The sequence below is a fragment of the Lissotriton helveticus genome, chromosome 12 (assembly GCF_964261635.1).
Source record: "Lissotriton helveticus chromosome 12, aLisHel1.1, whole genome shotgun sequence".
In the NCBI taxonomy this organism is placed as follows: Eukaryota; Metazoa; Chordata; class Amphibia; order Caudata; family Salamandridae; genus Lissotriton; species Lissotriton helveticus.
In genome coordinates, this window is record NC_136073.1 from 658,044,158 (window position 1) to 658,067,426 (window position 23,269).

At 46.7% G+C, this 23,269-nt stretch overlaps 22 non-coding genes across 22 annotated transcripts; all 22 read left to right on the plus strand.

Annotated features, from left to right (window-relative positions):
* Positions 1-798: 798 nt before the first annotated feature.
* On the plus strand, positions 799-913 carry LOC144800428 (U5 spliceosomal RNA). The gene has a single exon (XR_013604331.1). It is a non-coding gene; the product is annotated as a U5 spliceosomal RNA (small nuclear RNA).
* Positions 914-1,846: 933 nt separating this feature from the next.
* Positions 1,847-1,961, plus strand: LOC144801650 (U5 spliceosomal RNA). Its single transcript, XR_013605454.1, has one exon. It is a non-coding gene; the product is annotated as a U5 spliceosomal RNA (small nuclear RNA).
* Positions 1,962-2,895: 934 nt separating this feature from the next.
* On the plus strand, positions 2,896-3,010 carry LOC144801651 (U5 spliceosomal RNA). The gene has a single exon (XR_013605455.1). It is a non-coding gene; the product is annotated as a U5 spliceosomal RNA (small nuclear RNA).
* A 933-nt stretch (positions 3,011-3,943) lies between these two features.
* Positions 3,944-4,058, plus strand: LOC144801652 (U5 spliceosomal RNA). Its single transcript, XR_013605456.1, has one exon. It is a non-coding gene; the product is annotated as a U5 spliceosomal RNA (small nuclear RNA).
* A 933-nt stretch (positions 4,059-4,991) lies between these two features.
* Positions 4,992-5,106, plus strand: LOC144800429 (U5 spliceosomal RNA). Its single transcript, XR_013604332.1, has one exon. It is a non-coding gene; the product is annotated as a U5 spliceosomal RNA (small nuclear RNA).
* Positions 5,107-6,038: 932 nt separating this feature from the next.
* On the plus strand, positions 6,039-6,153 carry LOC144800613 (U5 spliceosomal RNA). Its single transcript, XR_013604506.1, has one exon. It is a non-coding gene; the product is annotated as a U5 spliceosomal RNA (small nuclear RNA).
* Positions 6,154-7,087: 934 nt separating this feature from the next.
* Positions 7,088-7,202, plus strand: LOC144801653 (U5 spliceosomal RNA). The gene has a single exon (XR_013605457.1). It is a non-coding gene; the product is annotated as a U5 spliceosomal RNA (small nuclear RNA).
* Positions 7,203-8,135: 933 nt separating this feature from the next.
* On the plus strand, positions 8,136-8,250 carry LOC144801654 (U5 spliceosomal RNA). The gene has a single exon (XR_013605458.1). It is a non-coding gene; the product is annotated as a U5 spliceosomal RNA (small nuclear RNA).
* Positions 8,251-9,183: 933 nt separating this feature from the next.
* LOC144800430 (U5 spliceosomal RNA) lies at positions 9,184-9,298 on the plus strand. Its single transcript, XR_013604333.1, has one exon. It is a non-coding gene; the product is annotated as a U5 spliceosomal RNA (small nuclear RNA).
* A 932-nt stretch (positions 9,299-10,230) lies between these two features.
* LOC144800614 (U5 spliceosomal RNA) lies at positions 10,231-10,345 on the plus strand. Its single transcript, XR_013604507.1, has one exon. It is a non-coding gene; the product is annotated as a U5 spliceosomal RNA (small nuclear RNA).
* A 934-nt stretch (positions 10,346-11,279) lies between these two features.
* Positions 11,280-11,394, plus strand: LOC144801655 (U5 spliceosomal RNA). Its single transcript, XR_013605459.1, has one exon. It is a non-coding gene; the product is annotated as a U5 spliceosomal RNA (small nuclear RNA).
* A 933-nt stretch (positions 11,395-12,327) lies between these two features.
* Positions 12,328-12,442, plus strand: LOC144801656 (U5 spliceosomal RNA). The gene has a single exon (XR_013605460.1). It is a non-coding gene; the product is annotated as a U5 spliceosomal RNA (small nuclear RNA).
* Positions 12,443-13,375: 933 nt separating this feature from the next.
* Positions 13,376-13,490, plus strand: LOC144800431 (U5 spliceosomal RNA). Its single transcript, XR_013604334.1, has one exon. It is a non-coding gene; the product is annotated as a U5 spliceosomal RNA (small nuclear RNA).
* Positions 13,491-14,422: 932 nt separating this feature from the next.
* LOC144800616 (U5 spliceosomal RNA) lies at positions 14,423-14,537 on the plus strand. The gene has a single exon (XR_013604508.1). It is a non-coding gene; the product is annotated as a U5 spliceosomal RNA (small nuclear RNA).
* Positions 14,538-15,471: 934 nt separating this feature from the next.
* On the plus strand, positions 15,472-15,586 carry LOC144801657 (U5 spliceosomal RNA). The gene has a single exon (XR_013605461.1). It is a non-coding gene; the product is annotated as a U5 spliceosomal RNA (small nuclear RNA).
* Positions 15,587-16,519: 933 nt separating this feature from the next.
* On the plus strand, positions 16,520-16,634 carry LOC144801038 (U5 spliceosomal RNA). The gene has a single exon (XR_013604915.1). It is a non-coding gene; the product is annotated as a U5 spliceosomal RNA (small nuclear RNA).
* A 934-nt stretch (positions 16,635-17,568) lies between these two features.
* Positions 17,569-17,683, plus strand: LOC144800371 (U5 spliceosomal RNA). The gene has a single exon (XR_013604280.1). It is a non-coding gene; the product is annotated as a U5 spliceosomal RNA (small nuclear RNA).
* Positions 17,684-18,617: 934 nt separating this feature from the next.
* On the plus strand, positions 18,618-18,732 carry LOC144801659 (U5 spliceosomal RNA). The gene has a single exon (XR_013605463.1). It is a non-coding gene; the product is annotated as a U5 spliceosomal RNA (small nuclear RNA).
* Positions 18,733-19,665: 933 nt separating this feature from the next.
* LOC144800432 (U5 spliceosomal RNA) lies at positions 19,666-19,780 on the plus strand. Its single transcript, XR_013604335.1, has one exon. It is a non-coding gene; the product is annotated as a U5 spliceosomal RNA (small nuclear RNA).
* Positions 19,781-20,712: 932 nt separating this feature from the next.
* LOC144801660 (U5 spliceosomal RNA) lies at positions 20,713-20,827 on the plus strand. The gene has a single exon (XR_013605464.1). It is a non-coding gene; the product is annotated as a U5 spliceosomal RNA (small nuclear RNA).
* A 934-nt stretch (positions 20,828-21,761) lies between these two features.
* LOC144801661 (U5 spliceosomal RNA) lies at positions 21,762-21,876 on the plus strand. Its single transcript, XR_013605465.1, has one exon. It is a non-coding gene; the product is annotated as a U5 spliceosomal RNA (small nuclear RNA).
* A 933-nt stretch (positions 21,877-22,809) lies between these two features.
* Positions 22,810-22,924, plus strand: LOC144801039 (U5 spliceosomal RNA). The gene has a single exon (XR_013604916.1). It is a non-coding gene; the product is annotated as a U5 spliceosomal RNA (small nuclear RNA).
* The last annotated feature ends 345 nt before the right edge of the window (positions 22,925-23,269 follow it).

The following is a 23,269-nucleotide window of genomic DNA, read 5'->3' on the forward strand; positions in this document are numbered from 1 at the left end:
CAGGAGAGGTGCATCATGGGAAAGAGCTTGTGCAGTGCATGAGATTGCTTTTCGTGACTATCTTGGAATTTCACGATAGCAGGCAGTATGTTTTCTCCTCTCTTAATATTCCTGCTGTCAGAGGCCAGACGTCACCCTCCTTTTTCAAGGTGGCACCTAGACTCACGCTGTGCTTTTCATAGGGCTTGCCCGTTATTTGTGCCCGTTGGAGGTGCCCCATAGAGGTTGGCCAATCCTGAGTCGGTGCCCTGAGAGGGTGGCCAATCCTGAGTCAGATTCCTCTCAGGTACACTTGAAGCGGCACGCCAGTCCTGTTTCATGTGCCTCTAGCCTAGACAGATATATACTTCTATATTCAGGTTTAATGAAAGTACGTGCGAAAAAGGGACTTAAAGTGCATGGCTATGTGCAGAGCACAGTGGTGGCTCACAGCCTAACGATTGGAAGGATGGTGTGGAAAGCGTAAAATCGCTGGGGGACAAAAGTCCTACAGTGCCACTTCACCTAAAGCCTGATGCACGCTTCCCGTTCCCCTTGCCCAGCATCCGCAACGCCTCCTAATGAGCTGAGGTGTGTACAGAAAAGAATTTGCATATTCACAGACAGACGCATGGGAACTGTCCACCTTTTTGATTTTCTGTGCTTTGAGCAGAGACTCTGAAATTTGGGCCTGCTTCCCTCACCGGCCTGGTTCTTGTCCTCTTTCTTAGATTTTGAAAATACCTCTCAGGTCCTCACCCTCGCAATGACGGGGTCTTTGATGTGGTGCCACTTACCCCCAGAGAGCCATATTCTAACTTACTCTGGTTTCTTTTCAAAACGAAAAAATCTTTCGCCTTTTACTAAAGATTTCCGTGGAGAGGAACATTTACGAGTTTATTCAATTTTTTTAAGCCTTACCACAGGTGAGGCTGTTTATTGTGTGTTTAAAAGAAAAGCATTAGAAATTGGGGAATATCTGCGAGTTGTCTGCTGCTGTTTTTTGGGGACATGAGCTTAGGTGTTTTATTCCTGAACTCCTCTGCTTGCTCATTTGCATAGACAGAGTGCAGGAGAGGTGCATCATGGGAAAGAGCTTGTGCAGTGCATGAGATTGCTTTTCGTGACTATCTTGGAATTTCATGATAGCAGGCAGTATGTTTTCTCCTCTCTTAATATTCCTGCTGTCAGAGGCCAGACGTCACCCTCCTTTTTCAAGGTGGCACCTAGACTCACGCTGTGCTTTTCATAGGGCTTGCCCGTTATTTGTGCCCGTTGGAGGTGCCCCATAGAGGTTGGCCAATCCTGAGTCGGTGCCCTGAGAGGGTGGCCAATCCTGAGTCAGATTCCTCTCAGGTACACTTGAAGCGGCACGCCAGTCCTGTTTCATGTGCCTCTAGCCTAGACAGATATATACTTCTATATTCAGGTTTAATGAAGTACGTGCGAAAAAGGGACTTAAAGTGCATGGCTATGTGCAGAGCACAGTGGTGGCTCACAGCCTATCGATTGGAAGGATGGTGTGGAAAGCGTAAAATCGCTGGGGGACGAAAGTCCTACAGTGCCACTTCACCTAAAGCCTGATGCACGCTTCCCGTTCCCCTTGCCCAGCAGCTGCAACGCCTCCTAATGAGCTGAGGTGTGTACAGAAAAGAATTTGCATATTCCCAGACAGACGCATGGGAACTGTCCACCTTTTTGATTTTCTGTGCTTTGAGCAGAGACTCTGAAATTTGGGCCTGCTTCCCTCACCGGCCTGGTTCTTGTCCTCTTTCTTAGATTTTGAAAATACCTCTCAGGTCCTCACCCTCGCAATGAAGGGGTCTTTGATGTGGTGCCACTTACCCCCAGAGAGCCATATTCTAACTTACTCTGGTTTCTCTTCAAAACGAAAAAATCTTTCGCCTTTTACTAAAGATTTCCGTGGAGAGGAACATTTACGAGTTTATTCAATTTTTTTAAGCCTTACCACAGGTGAGGCTGTTTATTGTGTGTTTAAAAGAAAAGCATTAGAAATTGGAGAATATCTGCGAGTTGTCTGCTGCTGTTTTTTGGGGACATGAGCTTAGGTGTTTTATTCCTGAACTCCTCTGCTTGCTCATTTGCATAGACAGAGTGCAGGAGAGGTGCATCATGGGAAAGAGCTTGTGCAGTGCATGAGATTGCTTTTCGTGACTATCTTGGAATTTCATGATAGCAGGCAGTATGTTTTCTCCTCTCTTAATATTCCTGCTGTCAGAGGCCAGACGTCACCCTCCTTTTTCAAGGTGGCACCTAGACTCACGCTGTGCTTTTCATAGGGCTTGCCCGTTATTTGTGCCCGTTGGAGGTGCCCCATAGAGGTTGGCCAATCCTGAGTCGGTGCCCTGAGAGGGTGGCCAATCCTGAGTCAGATTCCTCTCAGGTACACTTGAAGCGGCACGCCAGTCCTGTTTCATGTGCCTCTAGCCTAGACAGATATATGCTTCTATATTCAGGTTTAATGAAAGTACGTGCGAAAAAGGGACTTAAAGTGCATGGCTATGTGCAGAGCACAGTGGTGGCTCACAGCCTAACGATTGGAAGGATGGTGTGGAAAGCGTAAAATCGCTGGGGGACAAAAGTCCTACAGTGCCACTTCACCTAAAGCCTGATGCACGCTTCCCGTTCCCCTTGCCCAGCATCCGCAACGCCTCCTAATGAGCTGAGGTGTGTACAGAAAAGAATTTGCATATTCCCAGACAGACGCATGGGAACTGTCCACCTTTTTGATTTTCTGTGCTTTGAGCAGAGACTCTGAAATTTGGGCCTGCTTCCCTCACCGGCCTGGTTCTTGTCCTCTTTCTTAGATTTTGAAAATACCTCTCAGGTCCTCACCCTCGCAATGACGGGGTCTTTGATGTGGTGCCACTTACCCCCAGAGAGCCATATTCTAACTTACTCTGGTTTCTCTTCAAAACGAAAAAATCTTTCGCCTTTTACTAAAGATTTCCGTGGAGAGGAACATTTACGAGTTTATTCAATTTTTTTAAGCCTTACCACAGGTGAGGCTGTTTATCGTGTGTTTAAAAGAAAAGCATTAGAAATTGAGGAATATCTGCGAGTTGTCTGATGCTGTTTTTTGGGGACATGAGCTTAGGTGTTTTATTCCTGAACTCTCTGCTTGCTCATTTGCATAGACAGAGTGCAGGAGAGGTGCATCATGGGAAAGAGCTTGTGCAGTGCATGAGATTGCTTTTCGTGACTATCTTGGAATTTCACGATAGCAGGCAGTATGTTTTCTCCTCTCTTAATATTCCTGCTGTCAGAGGCCAGACGTCACCCTCCTTTTTCAAGGTGGCACCTAGACTCACGCTGTGCTTTTCATAGGGCTTGCCCGTTATTTGTGCCCGTTGGAGGTGCCCCATAGAGGTTGGCCAATCCTGAGTCGGTGCCCTGAGATGGTGGCCAATCCTGAGTCAGATTCCTCTCAGGTACACTTGAAGCGGCACGCCAGTCCTGTTTCATGTGCCTCTAGCCTAGACAGATATATACTTCTATATTCAGGTTTAATGAAAGTACGTGCGAAAAAGGGACTTAAAGTGCATGGCTATGTGCAGAGCACAGTGGTGGCTCACAGCCTATCGATTGGAAGGATGGTGTGGAAAGCGTAAAATCGCTGGGGGACGAAAGTCCTACAGTGCCACTTCACCTAAAGCCTGATGCACGCTTCCCGTTCCCCTTGCCCAGCAGCTGCAACGCCTCCTAATGAGGTGAGGTGTGTACAGAAAAGAATTTGCATATTCCCAGACAGACGCATGGGAACTGTCCACCTTTTTGATTTTCTGTGCTTTGAGCAGAGACTCTGAAATTTGGGCCTGCTTCCCTCACCGGCCTGGTTCTTGTCCTCTTTCTTAGATTTTGAAAATACCTCTCAGGTCCTCACCCTCGCAATGACGGGGTCTTTGATGTGGTGCCACTTACCCCCAGAGAGCCATATTCTAACTTACTCTGGTTTCTCTTCAAAACGAAAAAATCTTTCGCCTTTTACTAAAGATTTCCGTGGAGAGGAACATTTACGAGTTTATTCAATTTTTTTAAGCCTTACCACAGGTGAGGCTGTTTATTGTGTGTTTAAAAGAAAAGCATTAGAAATTGGGGAATATCTGCGAGTTGTCTGCTGCTGTTTTTTGGGGACATGAGCTTAGGTGTTTTATTCCTGAACTCTCTGCTTGCTCATTTGCATAGACAGAGTGCAGGAGAGGTGCATCATGGGAAAGAGCTTGTGCAGTGCATGAGATTGCTTTTCGTGACTATCTTGGAATTTCACGATAGCAGGCAGTATGTTTTCTCCTCTCTTAATATTCCTGCTGTCAGAGGCCAGACGTCACCCTCCTTTTTCAAGGTGGCACCTAGACTCACGCTGTGCTTTTCATAGGGCTTGCCCGTTATTTGTGCCCGTTGGAGGTGCCCCATAGAGGTTGGCCAATCCTGAGTCGGTGCCCTGAGAGGGTGGCCAATCCTGAGTCAGATTCCTCTCAGGTACACTTGAAGCGGCACGCCAGTCCTGTTTCATGTGCCTCTAGCCTAGACAGATATATACTTCTATATTCAGGTTTAATGAAAGTACGTGCGAAAAAGGGACTTAAAGTGCATGGCTATGTGCAGAGCACAGTGGTGGCTCACAGCCTAACGATTGGAAGGATGGTGTGGAAAGCGTAAAATCGCTGGGGGACAAAAGTCCTACAGTGCCACTTCACCTAAAGCCTGATGCACGCTTCCCGTTCCCCTTGCCCAGCATCCGCAACGCCTCCTAATGAGCTGAGGTGTGTACAGAAAAGAATTTGCATATTCACAGACAGACGCATGGGAACTGTCCACCTTTTTGATTTTCTGTGCTTTGAGCAGAGACTCTGAAATTTGGGCCTGCTTCCCTCACCGGCCTGGTTCTTGTCCTCTTTCTTAGATTTTGAAAATACCTCTCAGGTCCTCACCCTCGCAATGACGGGGTCTTTGATGTGGTGCCACTTACCCCCAGAGAGCCATATTCTAACTTACTCTGGTTTCTTTTCAAAACGAAAAAATCTTTCGCCTTTTACTAAAGATTTCCGTGGAGAGGAACATTTACGAGTTTATTCAATTTTTTTAAGCCTTACCACAGGTGAGGCTGTTTATCGTGTGTTTAAAAGAAAAGCATTAGAAATTGAGGAATATCTGCGAGTTGTCTGATGCTGTTTTTTGGGGACATGAGCTTAGGTGTTTTATTCCTGAACTCTCTGCTTGCTCATTTGCATAGACAGAGTGCAGGAGAGGTGCATCATGGGAAAGAGCTTGTGCAGTGCATGAGATTGCTTTTCGTGACTATCTTGGAATTTCACGATAGCAGGCAGTATGTTTTCTCCTCTCTTAATATTCCTGCTGTCAGAGGCCAGACGTCACCCTCCTTTTTCAAGGTGGCACCTAGACTCACGCTGTGCTTTTCATAGGGCTTGCCCGTTATTTGTGCCCGTTGGAGGTGCCCCATAGAGGTTGGCCAATCCTGAGTCGGTGCCCTGAGAGGGTGGCCAATCCTGAGTCAGATTCCTCTCAGGTACACTTGAAGCGGCACGCCAGTCCTGTTTCATGTGCCTCTAGCCTAGACAGATATATACTTCTATATTCAGGTTTAATGAAGTACGTGCGAAAAAGGGACTTAAAGTGCATGGCTATGTGCAGAGCACAGTGGTGGCTCACAGCCTATCGATTGGAAGGATGGTGTGGAAAGCGTAAAATCGCTGGGGGACGAAAGTCCTACAGTGCCACTTCACCTAAAGCCTGATGCACGCTTCCCGTTCCCCTTGCCCAGCAGCTGCAACGCCTCCTAATGAGCTGAGGTGTGTACAGAAAAGAATTTGCATATTCCCAGACAGACGCATGGGAACTGTCCACCTTTTTGATTTTCTGTGCTTTGAGCAGAGACTCTGAAATTTGGGCCTGCTTCCCTCACCGGCCTGGTTCTTGTCCTCTTTCTTAGATTTTGAAAATACCTCTCAGGTCCTCACCCTCGCAATGAAGGGGTCTTTGATGTGGTGCCACTTACCCCCAGAGAGCCATATTCTAACTTACTCTGGTTTCTCTTCAAAACTAAAAAATCTTTCGCCTTTTACTAAAGATTTCCGTGGAGAGGAACATTTACGAGTTTATTCAATTTTTTTAAGCCTTACCACAGGTGAGGCTGTTTATTGTGTGTTTAAAAGAAAAGCATTAGAAATTGGAGAATATCTGCGAGTTGTCTGCTGCTGTTTTTTGGGGACATGAGCTTAGGTGTTTTATTCCTGAACTCCTCTGCTTGCTCATTTGCATAGACAGAGTGCAGGAGAGGTGCATCATGGGAAAGAGCTTGTGCAGTGCATGAGATTGCTTTTCGTGACTATCTTGGAATTTCATGATAGCAGGCAGTATGTTTTCTCCTCTCTTAATATTCCTGCTGTCAGAGGCCAGACGTCACCCTCCTTTTTCAAGGTGGCACCTAGACTCACGCTGTGCTTTTCATAGGGCTTGCCCGTTATTTGTGCCCGTTGGAGGTGCCCCATAGAGGTTGGCCAATCCTGAGTCGGTGCCCTGAGAGGGTGGCCAATCCTGAGTCAGATTCCTCTCAGGTACACTTGAAGCGGCACGCCAGTCCTGTTTCATGTGCCTCTAGCCTAGACAGATATATGCTTCTATATTCAGGTTTAATGAAAGTACGTGCGAAAAAGGGACTTAAAGTGCATGGCTATGTGCAGAGCACAGTGGTGGCTCACAGCCTAACGATTGGAAGGATGGTGTGGAAAGCGTAAAATCGCTGGGGGACAAAAGTCCTACAGTGCCACTTCACCTAAAGCCTGATGCACGCTTCCCGTTCCCCTTGCCCAGCATCCGCAACGCCTCCTAATAAGCTGAGGTGTGTACAGAAAAGAATTTGCATATTCCCAGACAGACGCATGGGAACTGTCCACCTTTTTGATTTTCTGTGCTTTGAGCAGAGACTCTGAAATTTGGGCCTGCTTCCCTCACCGGCCTGGTTCTTGTCCTCTTTCTTAGATTTTGAAAATACCTCTCAGGTCCTCACCCTCGCAATGACGGGGTCTTTGATGTGGTGCCACTTACCCCCAGAGAGCCATATTCTAACTTACTCTGGTTTCTCTTCAAAACGAAAAAATCTTTCGCCTTTTACTAAAGATTTCCGTGGAGAGGAACATTTACGAGTTTATTCAATTTTTTTAAGCCTTACCACAGGTGAGGCTGTTTATCGTGTGTTTAAAAGAAAAGCATTAGAAATTGAGGAATATCTGCGAGTTGTCTGATGCTGTTTTTTGGGGACATGAGCTTAGGTGTTTTATTCCTGAACTCTCTGCTTGCTCATTTGCATAGACAGAGTGCAGGAGAGGTGCATCATGGGAAAGAGCTTGTGCAGTGCATGAGATTGCTTTTCGTGACTATCTTGGAATTTCACGATAGCAGGCAGTATGTTTTCTCCTCTCTTAATATTCCTGCTGTCAGAGGCCAGACGTCACCCTCCTTTTTCAAGGTGGCACCTAGACTCACGCTGTGCTTTTCATAGGGCTTGCCCGTTATTTGTGCCCGTTGGAGGTGCCCCATAGAGGTTGGCCAATCCTGAGTCGGTGCCCTGAGATGGTGGCCAATCCTGAGTCAGATTCCTCTCAGGTACACTTGAAGCGGCACGCCAGTCCTGTTTCATGTGCCTCTAGCCTAGACAGATATATACTTCTATATTCAGGTTTAATGAAAGTACGTGCGAAAAAGGGACTTAAAGTGCATGGCTATGTGCAGAGCACAGTGGTGGCTCACAGCCTATCGATTGGAAGGATGGTGTGGAAAGCGTAAAATCGCTGGGGGACGAAAGTCCTACAGTGCCACTTCACCTAAAGCCTGATGCACGCTTCCCGTTCCCCTTGCCCAGCAGCTGCAACGCCTCCTAATGAGGTGAGGTGTGTACAGAAAAGAATTTGCATATTCCCAGACAGACGCATGGGAACTGTCCACCTTTTTGATTTTCTGTGCTTTGAGCAGAGACTCTGAAATTTGGGCCTGCTTCCCTCACCGGCCTGGTTCTTGTCCTCTTTCTTAGATTTTGAAAATACCTCTCAGGTCCTCACCCTCGCAATGACGGGGTCTTTGATGTGGTGCCACTTACCCCCAGAGAGCCATATTCTAACTTACTCTGGTTTCTCTTCAAAACGAAAAAATCTTTCGCCTTTTACTAAAGATTTCCGTGGAGAGGAACATTTACGAGTTTATTCAATTTTTTTAAGCCTTACCACAGGTGAGGCTGTTTATTGTGTGTTTAAAAGAAAAGCATTAGAAATTGGGGAATATCTGCGAGTTGTCTGCTGCTGTTTTTTGGGGACATGAGCTTAGGTGTTTTATTCCTGAACTCTCTGCTTGCTCATTTGCATAGACAGAGTGCAGGAGAGGTGCATCATGGGAAAGAGCTTGTGCAGTGCATGAGATTGCTTTTCGTGACTATCTTGGAATTTCACGATAGCAGGCAGTATGTTTTCTCCTCTCTTAATATTCCTGCTGTCAGAGGCCAGACGTCACCCTCCTTTTTCAAGGTGGCACCTAGACTCACGCTGTGCTTTTCATAGGGCTTGCCCGTTATTTGTGCCCGTTGGAGGTGCCCCATAGAGGTTGGCCAATCCTGAGTCGGTGCCCTGAGAGGGTGGCCAATCCTGAGTCAGATTCCTCTCAGGTACACTTGAAGCGGCACGCCAGTCCTGTTTCATGTGCCTCTAGCCTAGACAGATATATACTTCTATATTCAGGTTTAATGAAAGTACGTGCGAAAAAGGGACTTAAAGTGCATGGCTATGTGCAGAGCACAGTGGTGGCTCACAGCCTAACGATTGGAAGGATGGTGTGGAAAGCGTAAAATCGCTGGGGGACAAAAGTCCTACAGTGCCACTTCACCTAAAGCCTGATGCACGCTTCCCGTTCCCCTTGCCCAGCATCCGCAACGCCTCCTAATGAGCTGAGGTGTGTACAGAAAAGAATTTGCATATTCACAGACAGACGCATGGGAACTGTCCACCTTTTTGATTTTCTGTGCTTTGAGCAGAGACTCTGAAATTTGGGCCTGCTTCCCTCACCGGCCTGGTTCTTGTCCTCTTTCTTAGATTTTGAAAATACCTCTCAGGTCCTCACCCTCGCAATGACGGGGTCTTTGATGTGGTGCCACTTACCCCCAGAGAGCCATATTCTAACTTACTCTGGTTTCTTTTCAAAACGAAAAAATCTTTCGCCTTTTACTAAAGATTTCCGTGGAGAGGAACATTTACGAGTTTATTCAATTTTTTTAAGCCTTACCACAGGTGAGGCTGTTTATCGTGTGTTTAAAAGAAAAGCATTAGAAATTGAGGAATATCTGCGAGTTGTCTGATGCTGTTTTTTGGGGACATGAGCTTAGGTGTTTTATTCCTGAACTCTCTGCTTGCTCATTTGCATAGACAGAGTGCAGGAGAGGTGCATCATGGGAAAGAGCTTGTGCAGTGCATGAGATTGCTTTTCGTGACTATCTTGGAATTTCACGATAGCAGGCAGTATGTTTTCTCCTCTCTTAATATTCCTGCTGTCAGAGGCCAGACGTCACCCTCCTTTTTCAAGGTGGCACCTAGACTCACGCTGTGCTTTTCATAGGGCTTGCCCGTTATTTGTGCCCGTTGGAGGTGCCCCATAGAGGTTGGCCAATCCTGAGTCGGTGCCCTGAGAGGGTGGCCAATCCTGAGTCAGATTCCTCTCAGGTACACTTGAAGCGGCACGCCAGTCCTGTTTCATGTGCCTCTAGCCTAGACAGATATATACTTCTATATTCAGGTTTAATGAAGTACGTGCGAAAAAGGGACTTAAAGTGCATGGCTATGTGCAGAGCACAGTGGTGGCTCACAGCCTATCGATTGGAAGGATGGTGTGGAAAGCGTAAAATCGCTGGGGGACGAAAGTCCTACAGTGCCACTTCACCTAAAGCCTGATGCACGCTTCCCGTTCCCCTTGCCCAGCAGCTGCAACGCCTCCTAATGAGCTGAGGTGTGTACAGAAAAGAATTTGCATATTCCCAGACAGACGCATGGGAACTGTCCACCTTTTTGATTTTCTGTGCTTTGAGCAGAGACTCTGAAATTTGGGCCTGCTTCCCTCACCGGCCTGGTTCTTGTCCTCTTTCTTAGATTTTGAAAATACCTCTCAGGTCCTCACCCTCGCAATGAAGGGGTCTTTGATGTGGTGCCACTTACCCCCAGAGAGCCATATTCTAACTTACTCTGGTTTCTCTTCAAAACTAAAAAATCTTTCGCCTTTTACTAAAGATTTCCGTGGAGAGGAACATTTACGAGTTTATTCAATTTTTTTAAGCCTTACCACAGGTGAGGCTGTTTATTGTGTGTTTAAAAGAAAAGCATTAGAAATTGGAGAATATCTGCGAGTTGTCTGCTGCTGTTTTTTGGGGACATGAGCTTAGGTGTTTTATTCCTGAACTCCTCTGCTTGCTCATTTGCATAGACAGAGTGCAGGAGAGGTGCATCATGGGAAAGAGCTTGTGCAGTGCATGAGATTGCTTTTCGTGACTATCTTGGAATTTCATGATAGCAGGCAGTATGTTTTCTCCTCTCTTAATATTCCTGCTGTCAGAGGCCAGACGTCACCCTCCTTTTTCAAGGTGGCACCTAGACTCACGCTGTGCTTTTCATAGGGCTTGCCCGTTATTTGTGCCCGTTGGAGGTGCCCCATAGAGGTTGGCCAATCCTGAGTCGGTGCCCTGAGAGGGTGGCCAATCCTGAGTCAGATTCCTCTCAGGTACACTTGAAGCGGCACGCCAGTCCTGTTTCATGTGCCTCTAGCCTAGACAGATATATGCTTCTATATTCAGGTTTAATGAAAGTACGTGCGAAAAAGGGACTTAAAGTGCATGGCTATGTGCAGAGCACAGTGGTGGCTCACAGCCTAACGATTGGAAGGATGGTGTGGAAAGCGTAAAATCGCTGGGGGACAAAAGTCCTACAGTGCCACTTCACCTAAAGCCTGATGCACGCTTCCCGTTCCCCTTGCCCAGCATCCGCAACGCCTCCTAATAAGCTGAGGTGTGTACAGAAAAGAATTTGCATATTCCCAGACAGACGCATGGGAACTGTCCACCTTTTTGATTTTCTGTGCTTTGAGCAGAGACTCTGAAATTTGGGCCTGCTTCCCTCACCGGCCTGGTTCTTGTCCTCTTTCTTAGATTTTGAAAATACCTCTCAGGTCCTCACCCTCGCAATGACGGGGTCTTTGATGTGGTGCCACTTACCCCCAGAGAGCCATATTCTAACTTACTCTGGTTTCTCTTCAAAACGAAAAAATCTTTCGCCTTTTACTAAAGATTTCCGTGGAGAGGAACATTTACGAGTTTATTCAATTTTTTTAAGCCTTACCACAGGTGAGGCTGTTTATCGTGTGTTTAAAAGAAAAGCATTAGAAATTGAGGAATATCTGCGAGTTGTCTGATGCTGTTTTTTGGGGACATGAGCTTAGGTGTTTTATTCCTGAACTCTCTGCTTGCTCATTTGCATAGACAGAGTGCAGGAGAGGTGCATCATGGGAAAGAGCTTGTGCAGTGCATGAGATTGCTTTTCGTGACTATCTTGGAATTTCACGATAGCAGGCAGTATGTTTTCTCCTCTCTTAATATTCCTGCTGTCAGAGGCCAGACGTCACCCTCCTTTTTCAAGGTGGCACCTAGACTCACGCTGTGCTTTTCATAGGGCTTGCCCGTTATTTGTGCCCGTTGGAGGTGCCCCATAGAGGTTGGCCAATCCTGAGTCGGTGCCCTGAGATGGTGGCCAATCCTGAGTCAGATTCCTCTCAGGTACACTTGAAGCGGCACGCCAGTCCTGTTTCATGTGCCTCTAGCCTAGACAGATATATACTTCTATATTCAGGTTTAATGAAAGTACGTGCGAAAAAGGGACTTAAAGTGCATGGCTATGTGCAGAGCACAGTGGTGGCTCACAGCCTATCGATTGGAAGGATGGTGTGGAAAGCGTAAAATCGCTGGGGGACGAAAGTCCTACAGTGCCACTTCACCTAAAGCCTGATGCACGCTTCCCGTTCCCCTTGCCCAGCAGCTGCAACGCCTCCTAATGAGGTGAGGTGTGTACAGAAAAGAATTTGCATATTCCCAGACAGACGCATGGGAACTGTCCACCTTTTTGATTTTCTGTGCTTTGAGCAGAGACTCTGAAATTTGGGCCTGCTTCCCTCACCGGCCTGGTTCTTGTCCTCTTTCTTAGATTTTGAAAATACCTCTCAGGTCCTCACCCTCGCAATGACGGGGTCTTTGATGTGGTGCCACTTACCCCCAGAGAGCCATATTCTAACTTACTCTGGTTTCTCTTCAAAACGAAAAAATCTTTCGCCTTTTACTAAAGATTTCCGTGGAGAGGAACATTTACGAGTTTATTCAATTTTTTTAAGCCTTACCACAGGTGAGGCTGTTTATTGTGTGTTTAAAAGAAAAGCATTAGAAATTGGGGAATATCTGCGAGTTGTCTGCTGCTGTTTTTTGGGGACATGAGCTTAGGTGTTTTATTCCTGAACTCTCTGCTTGCTCATTTGCATAGACAGAGTGCAGGAGAGGTGCATCATGGGAAAGAGCTTGTGCAGTGCATGAGATTGCTTTTCGTGACTATCTTGGAATTTCACGATAGCAGGCAGTATGTTTTCTCCTCTCTTAATATTCCTGCTGTCAGAGGCCAGACGTCACCCTCCTTTTTCAAGGTGGCACCTAGACTCACGCTGTGCTTTTCATAGGGCTTGCCCGTTATTTGTGCCCGTTGGAGGTGCCCCATAGAGGTTGGCCAATCCTGAGTCGGTGCCCTGAGAGGGTGGCCAATCCTGAGTCAGATTCCTCTCAGGTACACTTGAAGCGGCACGCCAGTCCTGTTTCATGTGCCTCTAGCCTAGACAGATATATACTTCTATATTCAGGTTTAATGAAAGTACGTGCGAAAAAGGGACTTAAAGTGCATGGCTATGTGCAGAGCACAGTGGTGGCTCACAGCCTAACGATTGGAAGGATGGTGTGGAAAGCGTAAAATCGCTGGGGGACAAAAGTCCTACAGTGCCACTTCACCTAAAGCCTGATGCACGCTTCCCGTTCCCCTTGCCCAGCATCCGCAACGCCTCCTAATGAGCTGAGGTGTGTACAGAAAAGAATTTGCATATTCACAGACAGACGCATGGGAACTGTCCACCTTTTTGATTTTCTGTGCTTTGAGCAGAGACTCTGAAATTTGGGCCTGCTTCCCTCACCGGCCTGGTTCTTGTCCTCTTTCTTAGATTTTGAAAATACCTCTCAGGTCCTCACCCTCGCAATGACGGGGTCTTTGATGTGGTGCCACTTACCCCCAGAGAGCCATATTCTAACTTACTCTGGTTTCTTTTCAAAACGAAAAAATCTTTCGCCTTTTACTAAAGATTTCCGTGGAGAGGAACATTTACGAGTTTATTCAATTTTTTTAAGCCTTACCACAGGTGAGGCTGTTTATCGTGTGTTTAAAAGAAAAGCATTAGAAATTGAGGAATATCTGCGAGTTGTCTGATGCTGTTTTTTGGGGACATGAGCTTAGGTGTTTTATTCCTGAACTCTCTGCTTGCTCATTTGCATAGACAGAGTGCAGGAGAGGTGCATCATGGGAAAGAGCTTGTGCAGTGCATGAGATTGCTTTTCGTGACTATCTTGGAATTTCACGATAGCAGGCAGTATGTTTTCTCCTCTCTTAATATTCCTGCTGTCAGAGGCCAGACGTCACCCTCCTTTTTCAAGGTGGCACCTAGACTCACGCTGTGCTTTTCATAGGGCTTGCCCGTTATTTGTGCCCGTTGGAGGTGCCCCATAGAGGTTGGCCAATCCTGAGTCGGTGCCCTGAGAGGGTGGCCAATCCTGAGTCAGATTCCTCTCAGGTACACTTGAAGCGGCACGCCAGTCCTGTTTCATGTGCCTCTAGCCTAGACAGATATATACTTCTATATTCAGGTTTAATGAAGTACGTGCGAAAAAGGGACTTAAAGTGCATGGCTATGTGCAGAGCACAGTGGTGGCTCACAGCCTATCGATTGGAAGGATGGTGTGGAAAGCGTAAAATCGCTGGGGGACGAAAGTCCTACAGTGCCACTTCACCTAAAGCCTGATGCACGCTTCCCGTTCCCCTTGCCCAGCAGCTGCAACGCCTCCTAATGAGCTGAGGTGTGTACAGAAAAGAATTTGCATATTCCCAGACAGACGCATGGGAACTGTCCACCTTTTTGATTTTCTGTGCTTTGAGCAGAGACTCTGAAATTTGGGCCTGCTTCCCTCACCGGCCTGGTTCTTGTCCTCTTTCTTAGATTTTGAAAATACCTCTCAGGTCCTCACCCTCGCAATGAAGGGGTCTTTGATGTGGTGCCACTTACCCCCAGAGAGCCATATTCTAACTTACTCTGGTTTCTCTTCAAAACTAAAAAATCTTTCGCCTTTTACTAAAGATTTCCGTGGAGAGGAACATTTACGAGTTTATTCAATTTTTTTAAGCCTTACCACAGGTGAGGCTGTTTATTGTGTGTTTAAAAGAAAAGCATTAGAAATTGGAGAATATCTGCGAGTTGTCTGCTGCTGTTTTTTGGGGACATGAGCTTAGGTGTTTTATTCCTGAACTCCTCTGCTTGCTCATTTGCATAGACAGAGTGCAGGAGAGGTGCATCATGGGAAAGAGCTTGTGCAGTGCATGAGATTGCTTTTCGTGACTATCTTGGAATTTCATGATAGCAGGCAGTATGTTTTCTCCTCTCTTAATATTCCTGCTGTCAGAGGCCAGACGTCACCCTCCTTTTTCAAGGTGGCACCTAGACTCACGCTGTGCTTTTCATAGGGCTTGCCCGTTATTTGTGCCCGTTGGAGGTGCCCCATAGAGGTTGGCCAATCCTGAGTCGGTGCCCTGAGAGGGTGGCCAATCCTGAGTCAGATTCCTCTCAGGTACACTTGAAGCGGCACGCCAGTCCTGTTTCATGTGCCTCTAGCCTAGACAGATATATGCTTCTATATTCAGGTTTAATGAAAGTACGTGCGAAAAAGGGACTTAAAGTGCATGGCTATGTGCAGAGCACAGTGGTGGCTCACAGCCTAACGATTGGAAGGATGGTGTGGAAAGCGTAAAATCGCTGGGGGACAAAAGTCCTACAGTGCCACTTCACCTAAAGCCTGATGCACGCTTCCCGTTCCCCTTGCCCAGCATCCGCAACGCCTCCTAATAAGCTGAGGTGTGTACAGAAAAGAATTTGCATATTCCCAGACAGACGCATGGGAACTGTCCACCTTTTTGATTTTCTGTGCTTTGAGCAGAGACTCTGAAATTTGGGCCTGCTTCCCTCACCGGCCTGGTTCTTGTCCTCTTTCTTAGATTTTGAAAATACCTCTCAGGTCCTCACCCTCGCAATGACGGGGTCTTTGATGTGGTGCCACTTACCCCCAGAGAGCCATATTCTAACTTACTCTGGTTTCTCTTCAAAACGAAAAAATCTTTCGCCTTTTACTAAAGATTTCCGTGGAGAGGAACATTTACGAGTTTATTCAATTTTTTTAAGCCTTACCACAGGTGAGGCTGTTTATCGTGTGTTTAAAAGAAAAGCATTAGAAATTGAGGAATATCTGCGAGTTGTCTGATGCTGTTTTTTGGGGACATGAGCTTAGGTGTTTTATTCCTGAACTCTCTGCTTGCTCATTTGCATAGACAGAGTGCAGGAGAGGTGCATCATGGGAAAGAGCTTGTGCAGTGCATGAGATTGCTTTTCGTGACTATCTTGGAATTTCACGATAGCAGGCAGTATGTTTTCTCCTCTCTTAATATTCCTGCTGTCAGAGGCCAGACGTCACCCTCCTTTTTCAAGGTGGCACCTAGACTCACGCTGTGCTTTTCATAGGGCTTGCCCGTTATTTGTGCCCGTTGGAGGTGCCCCATAGAGGTTGGCCAATCCTGAGTCGGTGCCCTGAGATGGTGGCCAATCCTGAGTCAGATTCCTCTCAGGTACACTTGAAGCGGCACGCCAGTCCTGTTTCATGTGCCTCTAGCCTAGACAGATATATACTTCTATATTCAGGTTTAATGAAAGTACGTGCGAAAAAGGGACTTAAAGTGCATGGCTATGTGCAGAGCACAGTGGTGGCTCACAGCCTATCGATTGGAAGGATGGTGTGGAAAGCGTAAAATCGCTGGGGGACGAAAGTCCTACAGTGCCACTTCACCTAAAGCCTGATGCACGCTTCCCGTTCCCCTTGCCCAGCAGCTGCAACGCCTCCTAATGAGGTGAGGTGTGTACAGAAAAGAATTTGCATATTCCCAGACAGACGCATGGGAACTGTCCACCTTTTTGATTTTCTGTGCTTTGAGCAGAGACTCTGAAATTTGGGCCTGCTTCCCTCACCGGCCTGGTTCTTGTCCTCTTTCTTAGATTTTGAAAATACCTCTCAGGTCCTCACCCTCGCAATGAAGGGGTTTTTGATGTGGTGCCACTTACCCCCAGAGAGCCATATTCTAACTTACTCTGGTTTCTCTTCAAAACGAATTTTTTTTTCGCCTTTTACTAAAGATTTCCGTGGAGAGGAACATTTACGAGTTTATTCAATTTTTTTAAGCCTTACCACAGGTGAGGCTGTTTATTGTGTGTTTAAAAGAAAAGCATTAGAAATTGGGGAATATCTGCGAGTTGTCTGCTGCTGTTTTTTGGGGACATGAGCTTAGGTGTTTTATTCCTGAACTCCTCTGCTTGCTCATTTGCATAGACAGAGTGCAGGAGAGGTGCATCATGGGAAAGAGCTTGTGCAGTGCATGAGATTGCTTTTCGTGACTATCTTGGAATTTCATGATAGCAGGCAGTATGTTTTCTCCTCTCTTAATATTCCTGCTGTCAGAGGCCAGACGTCACCCTCCTTTTTCAAGGTGGCACCTAGACTCACGCTGTGCTTTTCATAGGGCTTGCCCGTTATTTGTGCCCATTGGAGGTGCCCCATAGAGGTTGGCCAATCCTGAGTCGGTGCCCTGAGAGGGTGGCCAATCCTGAGTCAGATTCCTCTCAGGTACACTTGAAGCGGCACGTCAGTCCTGTTTCATGTGCCTCTAGCCTAGACAGATATATGCTTCTATATTCAGGTTTAATGAAAGTACGTGCGAAAAAGGGACTTAAAGTGCATGGCTATGTGCAGAGCACAGTGGTGGCTCACAGCCTAACGATTGGAAGGATGGTGTGGAAAGCGTAAAATCGCTGGGGGACAAAAGTCCTACAGTGCCACTTCACCTAAAGCCTGATGCACGCTTCCCGTTCCCCTTGCCCAGCAGCCGCAACGCCTCCTAATGAGCTGAGGTGTGTACAGAAAAGAATTTGCATATTCCCAGACAGACGCATGGGAACTGTCCACCTTTTTCATTTTCTGTGCTTTGAGCAGAGTCTCTGAAATTTGGGCCTGCTTCCCTCACCGGCCTGGTTCTTGTCCTCTTTCTTAGAGCCTGAAAATACCTCTCAGGTCCTCACCCTCGCAATGACGGGGTCTTTGATGTGGTGCCACTTACCCCCAGAGAGCCATATTCTAACTTACTCTGGTTTCTCTTCAAAACGAAAAAATCTTTTGCCTTTTACTAAAGATTTCCGTGGAGAGGAACATTTGCGAGTTTATTCAATTTTTTTAAGCCTTACCACAGGTGAGGCTGTTTATTGTGTGTTTAAAAGAAAAGCATTAGAAATTGGGGAATATCTGCGAGTTGTCTGCTGCTGTTTTTTGGGGACATGAGCTTAGGTGTTTTATTCCTGAACTCCTCTGCTTGCTCATTTGCATAGACAGAGTGCAGGAGAGGTGCATCATGGGAAAGAGCTTGTGCAGTGCATGAGATTGCTTTTCGTGACTATCTTGGAATTTCATGATAGCAGGCAGTATGTTTTCTCCTCTCTTAATATTCCTGCTGTCAGAGGCCAGACGTCACCCTCCTTTTTCAAGGTGGCACCTAGACTCACGCTGTGCTTTTCATAGGGCTTGCCCGTTATTTGTGCCCGTTGGAGGTGCCCCATAGAGGTTGGCCAATCCTGAGTCGGTGCCCTGACAGGGTGGCCAATCCTGAGTCAGATTCCTCTCAGGTACACTTGAAGCGGCACGCCAGTCCTGTTTCATGTGCCTCTAGCCTAGACAGATATATGCTTCTATATTCAGGTTTAATGAAAGTACGTGCGAAAAAGGGACTTAAAGTGCATGGCTATGTGCAGAGCACAGTGGTGGCTCACAGCCTAACGATTGGAAGGATGGTGTGGAAAGCGTAAAATCGCTGGGGGACAAAAGTCCTACAGTGCCACTTCACCTAAAGCCTGATGCACGCTTCCCGTTCCCCTTGCCCAGCATCCGCAACGCCTCCTAATGAGCTGAGGTGTGTACAGAAAAGAATTTGCATATTCCCAGACAGACGCATGGGAACTGTCCACCTTTTTGATTTTCTGTGCTTTGAGCAGAGACTCTGAAATTTGGGCCTGCTTCCCTCACCGGCCTGGTTCTTGTCCTCTTTCTTAGATTTTGAAAATACCTCTCAGGTCCTCACCCTCGCAATGACGGGGTCTTTGATGTGGTGCCACTTACCCCCAGAGAGCCATATTCTAACTTACTCTGGTTTCTCTTCAAAACGAAAAAATCTTTCGCCTTTTACTAAAGATTTCCGTGGAGAGGAACATTTACGAGTTTATTCAATTTTTTTAAGCCTTACCACAGGTGAGGCTGTTTATCGTGTGTTTAAAAGAAAAGCATTAGAAATTGAGGAATATCTGCGAGTTGTCTGATGCTGTTTTTTGGGGACATGAGCTTAGGTGTTTTATTCCTGAACTCTCTGCTTGCTCATTTGCATAGACAGAGTGCAGGAGAGGTGCATCATGGGAAAGAGCTTGTGCAGTGCATGAGATTGCTTTTCGTGACTATCTTGGAATTTCACGATAGCAGGCAGTATGTTTTCTCCTCTCTTAATATTCCTGCTGTCAGAGGCCAGACGTCACCCTCCTTTTTCAAGGTGGCACCTAGACTCACGCTGTGCTTTTCATAGGGCTTGCCCGTTATTTGTGCCCATTGGAGGTGCCCCATAGAGGTTGGCCAATCCTGAGTCGGTGCCCTGAGAGGGTGGCCAATCCTGAGTCAGATTCCTCTCAGGTACACTTGAAGCGGCACGCCAGTCCTGTTTCATGTGCCTCTAGCCTAGACAGATATATACTTCTATATTCAGGTTTAATGAAAGTACGTGCGAAAAAGGGACTTAAAGTGCATGGCTATGTGCAGAGCACAGTGGTGGCTCACAGCCTAACGATTGGAAGGATGGTGTGGAAAGCGTAAAATCGCTGGGGGACAAAAGTCCTACAGTGCCACTTCACCTAAAGCCTGATGCACGCTTCCCGTTCCCCTTGCCCAGCATCCGCAACGCCTCCTAATGAGCTGAGGTGTGTACAGAAAAGAATTTGCATATTCACAGACAGACGCATGGGAACTGTCCACCTTTTTGATTTTCTGTGCTTTGAGCAGAGACTCTGAAATTTGGGCCTGCTTCCCTCACCGGCCTGGTTCTTGTCCTCTTTCTTAGATTTTGAAAATACCTCTCAGGTCCTCACCCTCGCAATGACGGGGTCTTTGATGTGGTGCCACTTACCCCCAGAGAGCCATATTCTAACTTACTCTGGTTTCTTTTCAAAACGAAAAAATCTTTCGCCTTTTACTAAAGATTTCCGTGGAGAGGAACATTTACGAGTTTATTCAATTTTTTTAAGCCTTACCACAGGTGAGGCTGTTTATCGTGTGTTTAAAAGAAAAGCATTAGAAATTGAGGAATATCTGCGAGTTGTCTGATGCTGTTTTTTGGGGACATGAGCTTAGGTGTTTTATTCCTGAACTCTCTGCTTGCTCATTTGCATAGACAGAGTGCAGGAGAGGTGCATCATGGGAAAGAGCTTGTGCAGTGCATGAGATTGCTTTTCGTGACTATCTTGGAATTTCACGATAGCAGGCAGTATGTTTTCTCCTCTCTTAATATTCCTGCTGTCAGAGGCCAGACGTCACCCTCCTTTTTCAAGGTGGCACCTAGACTCACGCTGTGCTTTTCATAGGGCTTGCCCGTTATTTGTGCCCGTTGGAGGTGCCCCATAGAGGTTGGCCAATCCTGAGTCGGTGCCCTGAGAGGGTGGCCAATCCTGAGTCAGATTCCTCTCAGGTACACTTGAAGCGGCACGCCAGTCCTGTTTCATGTGCCTCTAGCCTAGACAGATATATACTTCTATATTCAGGTTTAATGAAGTACGTGCGAAAAAGGGACTTAAAGTGCATGGCTATGTGCAGAGCACAGTGGTGGCTCACAGCCTATCGATTGGAAGGATGGTGTGGAAAGCGTAAAATCGCTGGGGGACGAAAGTCCTACAGTGCCACTTCACCTAAAGCCTGATGCACGCTTCCCGTTCCCCTTGCCCAGCAGCTGCAACGCCTCCTAATGAGCTGAGGTGTGTACAGAAAAGAATTTGCATATTCCCAGACAGACGCATGGGAACTGTCCACCTTTTTGATTTTCTGTGCTTTGAGCAGAGACTCTGAAATTTGGGCCTGCTTCCCTCACCGGCCTGGTTCTTGTCCTCTTTCTTAGATTTTGAAAATACCTCTCAGGTCCTCACCCTCGCAATGAAGGGGTCTTTGATGTGGTGCCACTTACCCCCAGAGAGCCATATTCTAACTTACTCTGGTTTCTCTTCAAAACGAAAAAATCTTTCGCCTTTTACTAAAGATTTCCGTGGAGAGGAACATTTACGAGTTTATTCAATTTTTTTAAGCCTTACCACAGGTGAGGCTGTTTATTGTGTGTTTAAAAGAAAAGCATTAGAAATTGGAGAATATCGGCGAGTTGTCTGCTGCTGTTTTTTGGGGACATGAGCTTAGGTGTTTTATTCCTGAACTCCTCTGCTTGCTCATTTGCATAGACAGAGTGCAGGAGAGGTGCATCATGGGAAAGAGCTTGTGCAGTGCATGAGATTGCTTTTCGTGACTATCTTGGAATTTCATGATAGCAGGCAGTATGTTTTCTCCTCTCTTAATATTCCTGCTGTCAGAGGCCAGACGTCACCCTCCTTTTTCAAGGTGGCACCTAGACTCACGCTGTGCTTTTCATAGGGCTTGCCCGTTATTTGTGCCCGTTGGAGGTGCCCCATAGAGGTTGGCCAATCCTGAGTCGGTGCCCTGAGAGGGTGGCCAATCCTGAGTCAGATTCCTCTCAGGTACACTTGAAGCGGCACGCCAGTCCTGTTTCATGTGCCTCTAGCCTAGACAGATATATGCTTCTATATTCAGGTTTAATGAAAGTACGTGCGAAAAAGGGACTTAAAGTGCATGGCTATGTGCAGAGCACAGTGGTGGCTCACAGCCTAACGATTGGAAGGATGGTGTGGAAAGCGTAAAATCGCTGGGGGACAAAAGTCCTACAGTGCCACTTCACCTAAAGCCTGATGCACGCTTCCCGTTCCCCTTGCCCAGCATCCGCAACGCCTCCTAATAAGCTGAGGTGTGTACAGAAAAGAATTTGCATATTCCCAGACAGACGCATGGGAACTGTCCACCTTTTTGATTTTCTGTGCTTTGAGCAGAGACTCTGAAATTTGGGCCTGCTTCCCTCACCGGCCTGGTTCTTGTCCTCTTTCTTAGATTTTGAAAATACCTCTCAGGTCCTCACCCTCGCAATGACGGGGTCTTTGATGTGGTGCCACTTACCCCCAGAGAGCCATATTCTAACTTACTCTGGTTTCTCTTCAAAACGAAAAAATCTTTCGCCTTTTACTAAAGATTTCCGTGGAGAGGAACATTTACGAGTTTATTCAATTTTTTTAAGCCTTACCACAGGTGAGGCTGTTTATCGTGTGTTTAAAAGAAAAGCATTAGAAATTGAGGAATATCTGCGAGTTGTCTGATGCTGTTTTTTGGGGACATGAGCTTAGGTGTTTTATTCCTGAACTCTCTGCTTGCTCATTTGCATAGACAGAGTGCAGGAGAGGTGCATCATGGGAAAGAGCTTGTGCAGTGCATGAGATTGCTTTTCGTGACTATCTTGGAATTTCACGATAGCAGGCAGTATGTTTTCTCCTCTCTTAATATTCCTGCTGTCAGAGGCCAGACGTCACCCTCCTTTTTCAAGGTGGCACCTAGACTCACGCTGTGCTTTTCATAGGGCTTGCCCGTTATTTGTGCCCGTTGGAGGTGCCCCATAGAGGTTGGCCAATCCTGAGTCGGTGCCCTGAGATGGTGGCCAATCCTGAGTCAGATTCCTCTCAGGTACACTTGAAGCGGCACGCCAGTCCTGTTTCATGTGCCTCTAGCCTAGACAGATATATACTTCTATATTCAGGTTTAATGAAAGTACGTGCGAAAAAGGGACTTAAAGTGCATGGCTATGTGCAGAGCACAGTGGTGGCTCACAGCCTATCGATTGGAAGGATGGTGTGGAAAGCGTAAAATCGCTGGGGGACGAAAGTCCTACAGTGCCACTTCACCTAAAGCCTGATGCACGCTTCCCGTTCCCCTTGCCCAGCAGCTGCAACGCCTCCTAATGAGGTGAGGTGTGTACAGAAAAGAATTTGCATATTCCCAGACAGACGCATGGGAACTGTCCACCTTTTTGATTTTCTGTGCTTTGAGCAGAGACTCTGAAATTTGGGCCTGCTTCCCTCACCGGCCTGGTTCTTGTCCTCTTTCTTAGATTTTGAAAATACCTCTCAGGTCCTCACCCTCGCAATGACGGGGTTTTTGATGTGGTGCCACTTACCCCCAGAGAGCCATATTCTAACTTACTCTGGTTTCTCTTCAAAACGAATTTTTTTTTCGCCTTTTACTAAAGATTTCCGTGGAGAGGAACATTTACGAGTTTATTCAATTTTTTTAAGCCTTACCACAGGTGAGGCTGTTTATTGTGTGTTTAAAAGAAAAGCATTAGAAATTGGGGAATATCTGCGAGTTGTCTGCTGCTGTTTTTTGGGGACATGAGCTTAGGTGTTTTATTCCTGAACTCCTCTGCTTGCTCATTTGCATAGACAGAGTGCAGGAGAGGTGCATCATGGGAAAGAGCTTGTGCAGTGCATGAGATTGCTTTTCGTGACTATCTTGGAATTTCATGATAGCAGGCAGTATGTTTTCTCCTCTCTTAATATTCCTGCTGTCAGAGGCCAGACGTCACCCTCCTTTTTCAAGGTGGCACCTAGACTCACGCTGTGCTTTTCATAGGGCTTGCCCGTTATTTGTGCCCATTGG